General features: G+C 37.5%; 1 protein-coding gene and 1 long non-coding RNA gene across 6 annotated transcripts in view; one reads left to right on the top strand and one right to left on the bottom strand.

The window, feature by feature from the left end:
• The window catches only part of Cdh8 (cadherin 8), a 390,092-nt gene that overhangs the window by 81,221 nt on the left and 294,633 nt on the right, over positions 1-14,238 (top strand). The gene's annotated exons all lie outside the window — the stretch shown is intronic.
• LOC121137901 overlaps positions 38-14,238 on the bottom strand; it is a 33,303-nt gene continuing 19,102 nt past the window's right edge. The window contains exons 3-4 of the long non-coding RNA XR_005875165.1: positions 12,274-12,370; positions 38-601 (exon numbers count right to left, since the gene is read on the bottom strand). This is a non-coding gene — a long non-coding RNA (uncharacterized LOC121137901). The remainder of the gene's footprint in view (positions 602-12,273; positions 12,371-14,238) is intronic.

Below are 14,238 nucleotides of genomic sequence, written 5' to 3'. Positions count from 1 at the left end.
AAAAAAAAAAAAAAAAAAAAAAAAAAGTACAGTTGCCTAGTGACCTTACATCCATTCTGATATAATATGGTAATGCTTCAGTTATGTTGTTTTTAGTGATGTTAGAGTAAAGCAACCGATTTCACATTGTCATAACAAAATGTAATGCTCACTAACACATATTGACAATGTTACTGCTTTTAGATTTGTTTTACCATGAGTTAGGAATGTGCTCTTTATGTAGTACAGTTTACAATAAACTCAACATAAAACAGTAAGCCATGTTTCACAGGGTAAAGTCCGATACATCATGTGTTTACTGTGTTTTGTGACTGCAAGAAGAAGTCATTACAATTGCTGATACGACAAGGTTGTTGCCTGCATAAACACACAGAGGTTACATGCATGTGCACAAGACAGGCACAAGATTGTGCCAGGCAAAATTCCACCATTGGTGTGAGAGGGATTCCACCATTATCACAAGAGATATTGGCACCCGATGGCTGCTGAGCAAGGTAGAATCCTTATCCTCTGGGGAAAATAGCTGCTGGAAGGTTGCTCATCCTGTAGTAGACTGTGTCACATCCATATTCATATGGTCAGCAATACCTTGACTTAGGGGCTGATTAATAACAAAAAATAATAAAAAGAAGACATGAAGTTGGGAAGGAGATGGGTTGGGGATACTAGGGGGGTGTTGCTCAGCAGTGATAAGCAAATATGATCATTATACATTGTATAAATATGTGGAGCTTCCAAAGAATAAAATAAATAATGTAATTTAAAAAAGTCATTTATTTGGGTTGTAGATCAGTATTTATCCCTGGCATACAAATGGACTTTGGGTGCCCATCCCACAATGAAAGATGCTCTCTCAGTCTGGACTCTTGGGGGAGGGCCTAGGCCCTGCCCTGGATGAAATGACAGACAATGGACACCCCATGTGGAAGGCCTCACCCTCCATGGGGAAAGGAGTGGGGACTGGGGGAGGGGAATAGGAGGTTGGTGGGAGGGCATGAAAGGATAGGAGGGAGAGGGAGAGAGACCTGGGATTGACATATGAAGCAGCCTTGTTTACAATTTAAATTTAAAAATTAAAAAGATATTTAAAAAGTCATTTAAAGTACTGTCCCACCTAGGTTTGTGTAAATATACTCTACCACTTTTTCATGACAAAAATCACCTGACATTGTATTTCTTAGGCAGAATCATCATTGTTATGCAATATAAATGTTAAGTGATCATGAAAAACACACATATTCTCTTTATATTTATATGTACATATAGAAACATATTTACTTTTCTCTTTAATTTCTATTTTTGCATTTTCACAGATAACTTTCTATTTGAGAATCCCTCCCCCTTTTTACATTTGGAAATGAGCAAACCACAACTATTCCTGGCACACTGCTCCAAATTCATTTTTAGATATTGATAATAAGTCTTTTAAAACATAATGATTTCATGCATTTATCTTATTTCATACTTAAGCTAAGTTAATTATTTAGCTGCCAATACTATTTCTGTTTTTAAATTAAACATAAATGAGGGAAATAATAATCACAATGAAGTAATAAGGCTAAAATAAGACAATATTAAAAGCATTATACTCTGTCTTCCTTCAGTGCTGTCCCCTGAAGTGTTTAGAATGAGGCAACTGAGAACCATTTGAGAAAATTATTTTTCTGTTAAAAATAGCTTATATTTAAAGTCTGTAAGATGCACAGATTCTTTGATAATCAACTTTCAAACATTGTACTTGGGAAACTCTCCATTCCATTAACTCATTCCCTGTCATTCCATGCTTCTCCGTGCTCCTTGTACAAGTAATTGGGCACTCATGCTAGAATCTGAGGTAGCACATGCTTCATACCTGTTATTGAATTATTTCAGCCTCCCAGTGCCCGATTGAGTAAATGAGCAGTGTTCTTCAAGCCTCACTTGTTCTTATTTGAAGAAGCAAAGCTTAGTGACTTCCTCAGATATAACTCATAGGTGGTGGAGCTTGAAAGCACACCCAGATCTACCTGGTCTGAGTACGTGTTCCTACTTTATACACTGCTCTACATTGCTGGCTGACTTGACACATGGGCAGTTTTCTTCTATAGGTTTTGGTGAATTCATTCCTTTCTTTGATGAACACTACCCTCAGTTACCGTCCTCTCAGTCTTTCCCCAATTTTGTCATTGTTTTCATAATCTTACATATGAAACCTTATCTGCCAGTCATCCTCTGGACCTCACAGAACACTTTCTCATAGTGTATGTAAGTCTATTCATCAGCGATACTATACAATTTGTACTCTATTTATTGTTTTGGCATCATATTAGACTTAGCAGATGTTATAAAAATGCTTTGTCCCATCCTACGTTTTGAAAGCCTACAGAATACATGGGAAGTAGAGGATTCATACTTTCAATGGGACGTTTGCAGAATGCCTTATATGTCTCAGAAAACCCTGTACTCAAGCAGATGTAGTGAGTGTTTTAATATTCGTGTGAGCATCCCAGTTTTGACTCAGAGTAGATTGATCACTCGATCAAATCTCTGCATCATTTTGGCAGGAAATTGAGCTGCAAACACTTATCCAGAATCGCAAACTAATCCAAAGAAGGACAGGAAAATATTCCCTGAACTGAACTTCTTCCACAATTATTGAGGAAGTAACTGCATAAAAATCCCTTTCATTACTATCATTTGCTTCCACTGGTTTGTTCACGGATTCAGCAGTCAATTGTAAATAGGCTTAGGAAGACATCAGAGACTAGAAGTTGCCAACCATAGAAGCATAGGGGAAGTAATCCACATCGTTTTCTCAAACAGCAAGGTAAATTTTGGTAGAGGAACTAAGCGATTCGACATTATTTAGAGAGCTGGGAACTGCAAATAGAACAGTATGAAATGAAGGTTGGTTATAGCTATGGTCAGGTGTCAATGGAATTCTTTTGCAGTTGTGGTAAAGACTGAAGTTTCCAAATGGTTTCCTAAAAACATTTCATAAAGATTTTAGGATTATTTCCAAGGACAGATTAGAGTGGTGAGAACATAAGCACCAGACACTTATATTTAGTTGATGACTTGGAGATTTTATGGAACAGGAACTGTTTCGTTTTCTGAGAATCAGGAAACATTAGAGAAAATTAAAAAACTCCAAAGTTCAGGGATATGTTTAGAGGACAAGAAAAATCTGCTTACTTGATAGTTTTGAGAATTAGAGGTCATTCAAGTTTCTGAGTCTTTGCTTTGGGTATAAGACTACCATTTATGTAGATAAAGGGAAGGCTGTATCTATGGAAAGATAAAAAGTCAGAGCGCCTATAATGATCTGAACAGTTCCTTAAACTAGGCTTAATGTCTTCCCATTTTGGCTCCCAGAGTACATCTCATATGTCAATAAAGTTTTAAAATGCAGAAGAAAAAAGTCAGAGTTCAGCTTTCAACACTAACACTGTATTTCTTTTCAATATTTATGTGGGAAATCAGGAGCAATTATGAGATTGGAGATTTAGAGGCAAACCATGCGTGTAAAGCACATAGCTTTGAATCATAGAGACTGAGCCAGGTTTCTATTGCTGGGATAGAATAGCATGGCCAAAAGCAATATGGGGAGGAAAGGTTTTCCAAGTCACAGTTCATCATTCAAGACAGGAATTCAAGAAAGGAAGGAACCAGAAAGCTGGGACTGAAGCAACGTCCTGGAGGGATGCTGCTTACTGACCCGCTCACCATGGCTTACTCAGCTTCCTTTGTACATATCCAGAGTTACCTGTCCAAGTGAACTGGCATCTACTAGGGCTGGGACTTTGCCAGTCAGTCACTAATTTAAAAATGTACAACAATGTTAATGGAGTTTTTTTCCAATCCGGTCCTGCAGCCCTTTAGTCACAGATAAACACACAGAGGCTTATATTAGTTATAAATTGTTTGGCTGATGGCTTAGAATTCTTTTTTTTTTCCGTTAGTTTTTTTTTTTTAATTTTAAATAGCTTGTTTTACATGTCAATCCCAGTTCCCTCTCCCTCCCCTCCTCCCGCACTCCCCTTCCACCCTCCCTCCCACCCTATTGCCACATACTTCCACATAGGGGATGTCTAGAGTCTATCATTTTACTCTTGGTAGGGTCAAGGCACTCCCCTAAGAGTCCAGGCTGAGAGAGCATCTCTCTTTGTGCTATAGGCACATGAAGACAGATTGTATACCAGGAATAGACACTGATCCACAGCTCAGAGCCCCATAGGTTGTCCAGGCCTTCTCACTGACACTCACATTTGGGGGGTCCAGATCAGTCCCATTCTGGCCTCCCCACTGTCGGTCTGGGGTCTAAGAGCACTCCCTGTTCAGATCAGCTGTCTCTGCTGGTTTTGCCAGCCCATTCTTTGCCAATTTGCTCATCATTCCTCTCTCTCTGTCACTGGGTTCCTTGGGTTCAGTTCAGTGATTAATTGTGTGTTTGCCTCTGCTTCCATCAGTCCCAGGATGAAGGCTCCCGGATAGTTATAGACATCAAGTTCATTATCAGGAATGGGCATTCGAGGTGGTCCTTCCACTATTGCTTAGCTTGCCAATTGATGTTATACCTTTAGATCACTCGAGGTCACTCTGGTGCCTGATCTGTCTTCGATCCTATGATTCCCTCTTCCCCCTATTCTACCCCCACCCCCTCAACTTCCTGTTCCCCCATGACCAACTCCCTTCCTCTTTACCCCCTCTATTCTTCCCAGGTCCCACTACCCCCCTCGCCCTGTTCCCCATCCATTCAGAGGATCTTGTCTCCATCCTCTTCTCTTGGGTACTATGTATATATGCATATCTTTTAGGTTCTTTCCTGTTTCCCAGACTCGGCTTAGAATTCTTACTGGCTACCTCTTTCTTAATTATTAACTCATAAAGATTAATCTATGTATTTCTTCATGACCTTATTTTACTGGAGAATGTCTGGACCTGTTACTGGTTTGGTGGCTTCTCTCTGTATCCTCTCCCCAGAATTCTGCTTGTCTTAATGTAGCATGTGTTTCTTTTGTTATGAGGGTGGGAGTATCCTCATACAATTTTTAGAAGATGGACAAAGAAAGGGAAGAAGGCATTTCCTGGATATTCAACATCTCACTTCTCTAACACACACACACACACACACACACACACACACGTACGCACACACACACGCATGCACACACAGATAGCTAACTCTAAAGTTGGTTTAGTGTTAACTGTTATTACATGAGGTCCAGGGACACTTCAGGAATCCCAACTTCTGCAAACTTACTCTTAGTTGTGGCTGCCCAGTTCTCCCAGCACGGATGTAAACTCTGACCTTGATTAGAAATGAAACACATATATCTCTGTGAGTTCGAGGCCAGCCTGGTCTACAAAGTGAGTTTCAGGACAGCCTCCAAAGCCACAGAGAAACCCTGTCTCGAAAAACCAAAAAAGAAAAAAAAAAGAAATGAAACACATATTCAGAAGCCAATTTGGGCCAGAAATAAAATCTTAAATATGAAAATAATGTTATATGGGAGTATTTATTTCAAGGAATCTTGGGGGTTTAGTCCTGCAGTGATTCATGTTATCAGCATTTGATATGAAACTATGTGTAAGGTAAATGTGTTGTCTTTAGTACTTTCATCATCTGCCCAAATCTAAGAAACGTTGTCCAAAGACTGACACTTATTTTCTCTTCCATATTTAATAAATATGTGATACAATCGATGAATCAAGGAAGAGGCATGCTGAGAAGGGATGTAATGATTTTCTTTGGGTTTGGAAGACAAATGTTGGGATATATGTAACATTTTATGAGTTAGATATTATCAGTTTAGACACTAGTCCATCGCATTATGTCTGTTGGTTCTAGACCATATTTCTTAATCACTGGGCACCTATACTTCGCATCTATGCACTATAAGAAGTAATGTTATTTCTCTGGAAATTGAAGATAGTCAGGTAGTGACCACTATTCACAAGAATATTTTGCATCTTTCTGCAAATTGCTAGGCCTTTGGCCTTTTCTGTACCTTAACGTGTAGCAAGAGAGGCAGATGTATTTGCATAACCATCAGTTTTACATTCTAGTATGGCTTGGTATTTAACTTTTGGTATCATAGTCAATTACAAATGATTTATTAGCTACTAAGAAGGTGCAGTATAAATAATAAACTTGAAGGTTATAGATAAATTATGTTTTTAATTGGAATGCTAATAAATTAAAATGTCATGTTATGATATAAGTAGCTGGATTCTCCAAACATCAGAGTAAATAGTTCCTGATGAAATTTGCCCCATGATGGCATCAATAAACTTTAGCTTCAGAACAAAGCCCTCAGAGGGGGGGAAAACACAGCATTCCCCATCTTCAGACCTAATTTATTTTCAATTAAAAATTAGGTCTACTGGTATAACACTTCATGAGTCTGAAAGATGTAGACATATTTTGTATTAGGTTAAAACAAATTTTCTCTCTCTCTTTTTAAATTCTACTTGAAGCTGAGAATATACACTTTGTTCAACACTCTCTATACCCGCACCAAACATATGTTATTTAATTCCAATTAGAAATTCCTTGGAGAACACTATGGTTATAATGCTAGCTGCCCAAACAAGATGAGCCAAGTTTGAAACCCTAGAACCCAAGCACAAACAAGGAGAAGCAATAGGTGTCTAACACTAGCACTAGGGCAAGAAGGGGAAGAGAAGGGTGGACCTGTGAAATTCATTGGCCAGCCAGTGTAGCCTGATTTGTGAGCTCCAGGTTCAATGAGAGATCCTGGTTCCAAAAGTACTGTGGCAAGTGATGGAGGAGGCATGTGACACTGGCCTCTGGCCTCCACAGTCATGTGCATCTAACACACCTGTGTGTGAACATACACATTTAGTCATATATCCAGATACAGAAATTTACTTTATGGATGGATTGAAGTACCCTTCCCGAGCATCATCTCTCTGGATTGGGCCCTAATATCTGCACTGACTTGTAGTTCTAAAGATATCTAAAGCAGTTAGTGTTTGGAAGATGACATCACTTTTAGGGGCTGAGAAAATTGGCCACCAAGGAACAAGCAGGCAAATCCTAATCTGTTAGGGACTCCTTTCCTTGCCGTCTTCAACTTTCCTGGGTTGCTTTTTCCTAAGGGTGTGCTGATATAGTAAAGCTAAACGCAATTGTGTGACTAACGTATATTGGAAGCGTACTGAATAGCTAACAGGATGCTAGGCATTTTACAGACAGTATCTCATTTATTATTCCCAGAAAGCCCCTGACAATCTGAATTTACACCATCCTCATTTTAGATGAATGGGGCTGAGTTAAAGGAGATGTTTTGCAATTGTGAAAGTTTACATAGCAAATAAACCTGTAAGCCAGATCCTTACAGTACATCTACTTAAAATGTTTAAATTCACTTTAATCCTTGTCTTCCCTTTTGCCTTACTTTATGTTGTGTGCAGGGAGAAGGCAGATGGACGCACCTGTGGTGTGTGTGTGTGTGTGTGTGTGTGTGTGTGTGTGTGTGTGTGTGTGTGTGGTGTATAGACATGTGTGCAGTAATGGATAAGCACTAGAGGACTTCTACCCTGGCATTCTTTTTGTTACTTACCCTGTTCTTTCAAGAAAAGGTATACCAGTGAGTCTAGCTAGGAAGGAGAGCAGCAAACCTCAGTGATCTTCTGGTGTGCCACCATAGAGATGTGGTTACAGATGCACATGATCACACCAAGCAGAATGGAACGCTGGATCCTCTTGCTAACACAGGAAGTGATATTACCCTAGCAAGATGACCTCAGCCTCCAATATCTTGCAGTTTGATATGACATCTCATATGAATGACCTACTCATGTAATTAAGAGTCACTGTTTCCCAGGAAGAAGAGAAAGCAGGAACACATCTCCATTCAGGCAGGAGAGTAGGTTCTCATTGATACAAATCTGTGATGAGGAATGAATAGTTTCCTTCTCAGAATGAACTGCTTTAGTTCTGAAACTACTAGTAAGATCATAGCAGTCATAATGCACTAAAAAATGGGTGTCATTTGAGATGGCTGTGTAATTAATTCACTTCTCATCAACTTGTCCGAAGACATTGATGTGTCACTTATAGCTGTGTAGCATTAAGAACCTGCAATGTAGACACTCAATGTAATCATTTTGTACGTAATTTGGAGAATTGAAAAAATTCATTGCTGTGTCTTGGTGACTCGACAAGAGACGCTGCAGTTTTCTGGGGGCATCAATGAGATACTAGATTGTACTATTTGTCTCGTTTAAAGCAATTTAGTTCCATTAGATTTAATAATATTTAGTACTCTTAGGATATCATCTCCTTTCAAATGGAAACATTAACTGCTGTAATTAATCTTGCAGCACTTCTCCAGGCTAAAAATATAAATAGAAATAGAGACAGCAATTAGGAACAGGTGTGCCCTGGATAAAAGCATGAAACACAATTGGATGTTTAGCCTCTGACTAAGGACTCCTGGGTTCACCTTCTGCCTATAGAAGGTTTTTTTCCTTTAGGGAGGTGGACAGTTCAATTCACAAACATTGATGTTGACAATGAAGTCTGATTAGTTTGGAATAACTACCTAAGTCTCTATAGATATTCATAATTTTTTATTTTATCATACTAATATTCTATTAATATGACAATGATTACCATTAGCGAATATACAATTATTTTTAAGATTTTGTATATATATTTCCTTATTCTTTTTTATTTTACTGCCTATTTTGTCTTTTTATTTTACATAAAACCTTATTTTACATATCAATCTCAGTTCCCTCTTCCTCCCATCCTCCCATGCCTCCCACCGACCCTGCCCAACCCCCCCCCCACCCACTCGCCAAGGATAGTGAGGCCTTCCATGGGGAATCATCAAAATCTATCACATATTTGGGGAGGGCCTCTTTTGTGTATCTGGGCTGCAATAGTTGTCAGATATTCATAATTAAGTTCTCTATTTAACTAAGGTTTGTACATAGATGATCTCCCTGGCAAATTTATGTATTAACTTATGATGTATGTAAGTCTGAGGAAATGGAGGATGTATATAGGGATATATACATATCCTGGCGCATATATATTTATGTAAAACAATTAATGAAAAAAGAGGTCATAAATCTGAAAGAGAATAAGCAGTGTACACAGGAGAGTTAGGACAGAGGAAAGGGAAACTGAGAAGGCTCTAAAAAATATTTTTAAAAAGTGGGGGATAAAGGAACAGAAAGCAAATACCAAGATTGATTCTTTGGTCTCCAATTTTTCAATTACAGACACATCCCAATTAAAATCTCTCTCTCTCTCTCTCTCTCTCTCTCTCTCTCTCTCTGTCTCTCTGTGTGTGTCTCTCTCCCTCTGTGTGTGTGAGTGTGTGTGTCTGTGTGTGTGTGTGAGTATGTGTGTCTGTGTGTGTGTGTGTGTGTGAGAGAGAGAGAGAGCGAACAGAGCATATATGTAAACAGCATCTATGGTAATTTACAACCCCCCCCCCATGAACGTAATTGTTAATTTGCTTCCTTTCTCAAGGGGCTTTAATGGCTTCCCTACTGTGGTGCAAACAAGCTTTTCTTAAACAGCATGCTTTTGTCTTTTATCTACAAATCTTTGATAACCTACAGATCTGTAGCCATATTTTAAAAGTTTGTTTGGGTAAGCACACTAGTTACAAATTCAGTTTTCAGAGATTGGACTTACTGACTACATCTCCAAAAGCATCACCCCACAGAGGGACATGAGACAGTGCTGTTGCTTTTATCCGAAGCATGGGCTAAAGTATGCAGTGAGAGTTTAACATCATCTCTTTCTGGATCTCACTGCAGCCTCCTGATTTGGGCTACAGAGAAGCCTTGTTACAAGTCCCCCAAAGAAATGTTATTTAAATTTGCATCCAAGTTCCAGAACTATTTCAAAGTTAGTATTGCTAAGTGGATAAAAGGAACCTCAGAAGCCGGGCGTTGGTGGCACATGCCTTTAATCCCAGCACTTGGGAGGCAGAGGCAGGTGGATCTCTGTGAGTTCGAGGCCAGCCTTGTCTAAAAGAGCTAGTTCCAGGACAGCCTCCAAAGCCATAGAGAAACCCTGTCACGAAAAACCAAAAAAAAAAAAAAAAAAAAAAAAGGAACCTCAGAAATTAGACAATCCCGAATTATTTTTAAATTCACTATTTATTTAGAGACATAGCTGGGCCATAAAAATGATCACAAAGGTAAAAACCCTGGAGACACCAGGCATTGGTGGCACACTCCTTTAATCCCAGCACTCTGGAGGTAGAGGCAGGTGGATCTCTATGATTTCGAGGCCAGTCTTTTCTACATAGCCACAGGCTCCAAAGCAATGCAGAGAAACCCTGTCTTGAAAAACAAACAAAACAATACAAACCAACAAACAAAAAACCCTGGAGGTTTCAGTCAGTTTTGCCTCTGAGTAATAAGCTGTGTTATCTGCTGCTTGCTGCATCCCCCATTGACAAGTACCACTTGTCTCGACAAAACTCTTCACCCGCTCTGGGCTTCCCTTCTTTAAGTATCTGAAAAGTAATGAGCCATCCATGCATATTTGGCACATGAGACATCCTCTACCACTTCAAGTGACTTCTTATGAGTCATGTGCATCCTCCTCATCAGGCCACAATGGGCCTGATTCCATATGTTTAGCAAGCCAGTAATGATGGGTAGTCCTTATTCACTGGCCCTTGTAGGCACAAGGGCCTACAGCACAACAGTGTGGCAATGTAAACTAGTCAGTAAATGTTGACTGTTGTTATCTTTCCTGTTTGCAGAGATATTCATGAATGCCCCTAAATTACTTGCTTTTCTTGGTGTTATTTCTGAGTGCAGGTTTTTTTTCCTTCTTAATAGTGAAATGCATAGTAAGAGTTTATATAACTTGAATTTTTGCTGTATAATGGTCAAGTTGTGTTTTTTAATATGTCTTAGTTTATTCAATATTAGTACCTCTAAAGATGTTAATTATCCCATTTTACAGATAAAGAATTGTGTCACATAAAGAATATATGATTTGGCATTATAATGTATACATTGCAGAAGCTTGATCACATTTCCTGTCTTCTCTTTTAAAATCTAGTTCTCAAGGATATTGTCTCTGAATCTATGACAGACAGCACTTTCTCCAAAAAATAGTGACCAACTTTTTACACTGCATATGAATACTGTAAATGTACCAAATGTGGCATTCAGCTGACTTGTTTTCAATGGCTTGTCTCGAAAAGTTCATGGTCCAATGGGGACCCACAACCATTTAATTTATTTAGATGTCTTTAGCACATAGCAACTTGTCTGACAAATATTAAATGCTCAAAGGATGCTGAAAATTGAGAAAGGAGGAAAAATAAGTAGTGAATGCATAAGATATAAATCTAGAAAAATTAAAACTGTCCTAGAAATAGGTTTCTTCCTCTCCTATCATAGAAAAAAAAAAAGATATGCAAACATGCATATCTGGTTGATGATGAGGGAGAATAGGAAACTCAAATGAATATTTCCATCCTAATATTGCATTACTGAGGTCCTGGAAGGCTAGACATGTAATTGTAGTTACATGGTCCTAACTATTCATCATTTCCAAATTCCTCCACTTAGAATTTGCTTACATAAAGCTGATTTGGGGCTAAATGGAAATTTAATGGGAACATATTGGTTAATACATTTCACATAAAATAATGATGGCTTTATTTTTCCAGTTATACATCATACGAAAAACATCTTAAAGCCTACTGATGCATTCCAAATAGGAATACTGCACCCTGCTTCTGCATTAATCATGCTAGTTTAAAGCAGATTGCCTGAAAAATACTTGACTTTTGACTCTTCTAAAGTTCTCTTGCAGAATGTTGGAGCCTTCTCATCAGTAATACCTTGCAATGCCTAAACTATGTGAAGTGTCTTCTCTTTCTCATATAAACTAGCATTCATTGAAGCTTTGTAAAAAAAAAAAAAGATGACCACACAATTGACATTAGTGCTACATTTCTCCCAATATTTCTGGCCAGCAATCTTTGTAGTCTCTCTTTTATTTTCTTTGGGCTCTGCAAGAATAACTTTAGAGTTCTGGCCTACAGTTGTAACTATTGTACTGGAAGCCAAAGTTCACACTGAAAATCTTTGGATGACAATCAGGCATACATTTGTTGGTGATTTTAAAGCTCTTGGCCATCAAATAATTTGGTGAGCCTGTCTTGAATGCTAACAGTATACTAAACCTTGTACTCAGTACTCAGACACCTTGGAGAGAAAGTCAGGGGTAGAAACTCAGTTTTCAACAGGGCTGGAATCTTTGAAGATACTCACAATAAAAGATTGACTTTAGTTTCCCTTGACAAAACTGGCGATATATGCTGGATATTTATCTTTCAGTGCTTCCTAATTTGACTTCATGTTTTCCAATCTGGAAGATATAATGAGATAAATTATTTAAGGTAAAATAAATAGTGTATGTATCAAACAAAATGGGGGCAACTTACAATTCATGCTTGAAAGTACATTTAATATAATAATTTCATTCCTCAATTATAACAAAACACCTTTTTTCCTAACTCTCAGTTTACCTAAATCATAAAGAATTATCACTTACTTGGGGAATATTGGAAGTGCTTTGCATTAAGTGATATTCAGTTGGAAGAAAGGCTTAATGAGTAACTATCAGTTTCCTTAGAGTACAACAAATGCATTGTGTTTTTCCAGTAAGCCTTTTAAACCATGTTCTTGCTCCCTTCACTATGGGCAGACAGATCTTGGAATTTTAAAGGCCTGAATGGCCTCTCTGTTTTCCCTCAGAAATCACTCAATGCTTCTGGAAGGGGTTGGATAGAGCAATATTGTTCATTCAGATGTCACCTTGTTATTTTGTATTGTTTCCCAATATTAAGCAATAAATATGTAAATGTGACTGCGATTCACAGTGATATAGAAGGGGATCTTTTCAAATGGAAAAAATATGATCACAACAATCACAGTTTTTAAAATGATAACTCTTCTTATTCAGAGAAAGGTAAATCTATATGAGTTTAGGTCATTATAAACAAAATGTAAGAGCAATTAGCCACATGCTAATATCTGAAAAATTTTTACATAATTTGCTCGCATTATTAACTTAATTTCAATGTTAACAGATACCAGTTTGGCATTTTCTGAACCAAAATTTGAAATGTGGAGCAGGAATTCTATTACAAGTAGAAAAGAACAATTATTCAAATGCCAGTTTTGCAAACCTGTAGATGGTTCACCAGTCTATTTCTAGTGTAAAGAATGCCATTTTACAAATGTTTGCTTAATATGTGATTAAATTGATCAACACACATAAAATATAGCAGTAAAACAAGTAGGGTGTTCTTAAACTTTGTCTTTTATAATTGTGTAATTGTAGTTCAGAGTTCTAGAATCAATTTAATCTTACCTACAGTGTATGTACTATTTATGGCTAATGCATTATTTGACTTTTAATTCATAAGTAGCTGAAGTATGTTAAAATGAACCAGAAAGAATAGTATAGAAAACCATTATTGACCAAATAAAAATTACATAGGTATTTCTTTTTGTAAAACACAGAGTTAAACCATATGAGATCTTAAAGTAGAAAATATTTCCTGGAATTCCACAATTTCTGTCACATACAAAAGTTGTGAAAAACAACCAGATAAGAAAATAAATAAACAAAGCTGCTAATAACAAAAATAAGTCATGTGAAATCAATTAATATACTTCAAAATACTTTATATGACAAAAAATTCTACCATTAAAAAAATCTACCATTTGTGCTATTAAAATGCTATAGTACATTTCAATTCTTGTTGTATTTCAATGTATATTTTTAAACATTTATTCAGCTTTGGGAAATGCTTTTAGTAAGCTCAAGATCAAATTCCTTTAATCAGTTCTCCATACTAGCCTGAGTGATGTTTCAAAAGCGTGGATAAGGGCATGGTGCTCAGCCGATCTAATCTGTTATTAGTTTTTCTAAATCCCCCTAGGTAGCAAATGTCCAGTATCCTCAACACATCTCAAAGATGCCCACAAGCAGACAGATACCTCAGAATTCATTCTCTCCTCTCATCACTTTCTTTACCACCCTCTGTAGGTGGATCATACTGGACCTACTTTATTGGACATATTTCTTGATTCTCTTAGTTTAGTATACCATGGAGTTGGTAGAAATATAAAAGAACTTTGAACTTAATGTACACTTGAATTTGACTGTAGAGTACCTCTTATGCTTCCTTTTATTTTATTTTAAATAGAATACAAAACCCTCTATAT

This window comes from Mesocricetus auratus, unplaced genomic scaffold (genome assembly GCF_017639785.1).
Source record: "Mesocricetus auratus isolate SY011 unplaced genomic scaffold, BCM_Maur_2.0 Super-Scaffold_100714, whole genome shotgun sequence".
Lineage (NCBI taxonomy): Eukaryota > Metazoa > Chordata > Mammalia > Rodentia > Cricetidae > Mesocricetus > Mesocricetus auratus.
The sequence above is the reverse complement of the archived record's forward strand: the minus strand, read 5'-3'. Positions and strand labels throughout refer to the sequence as shown.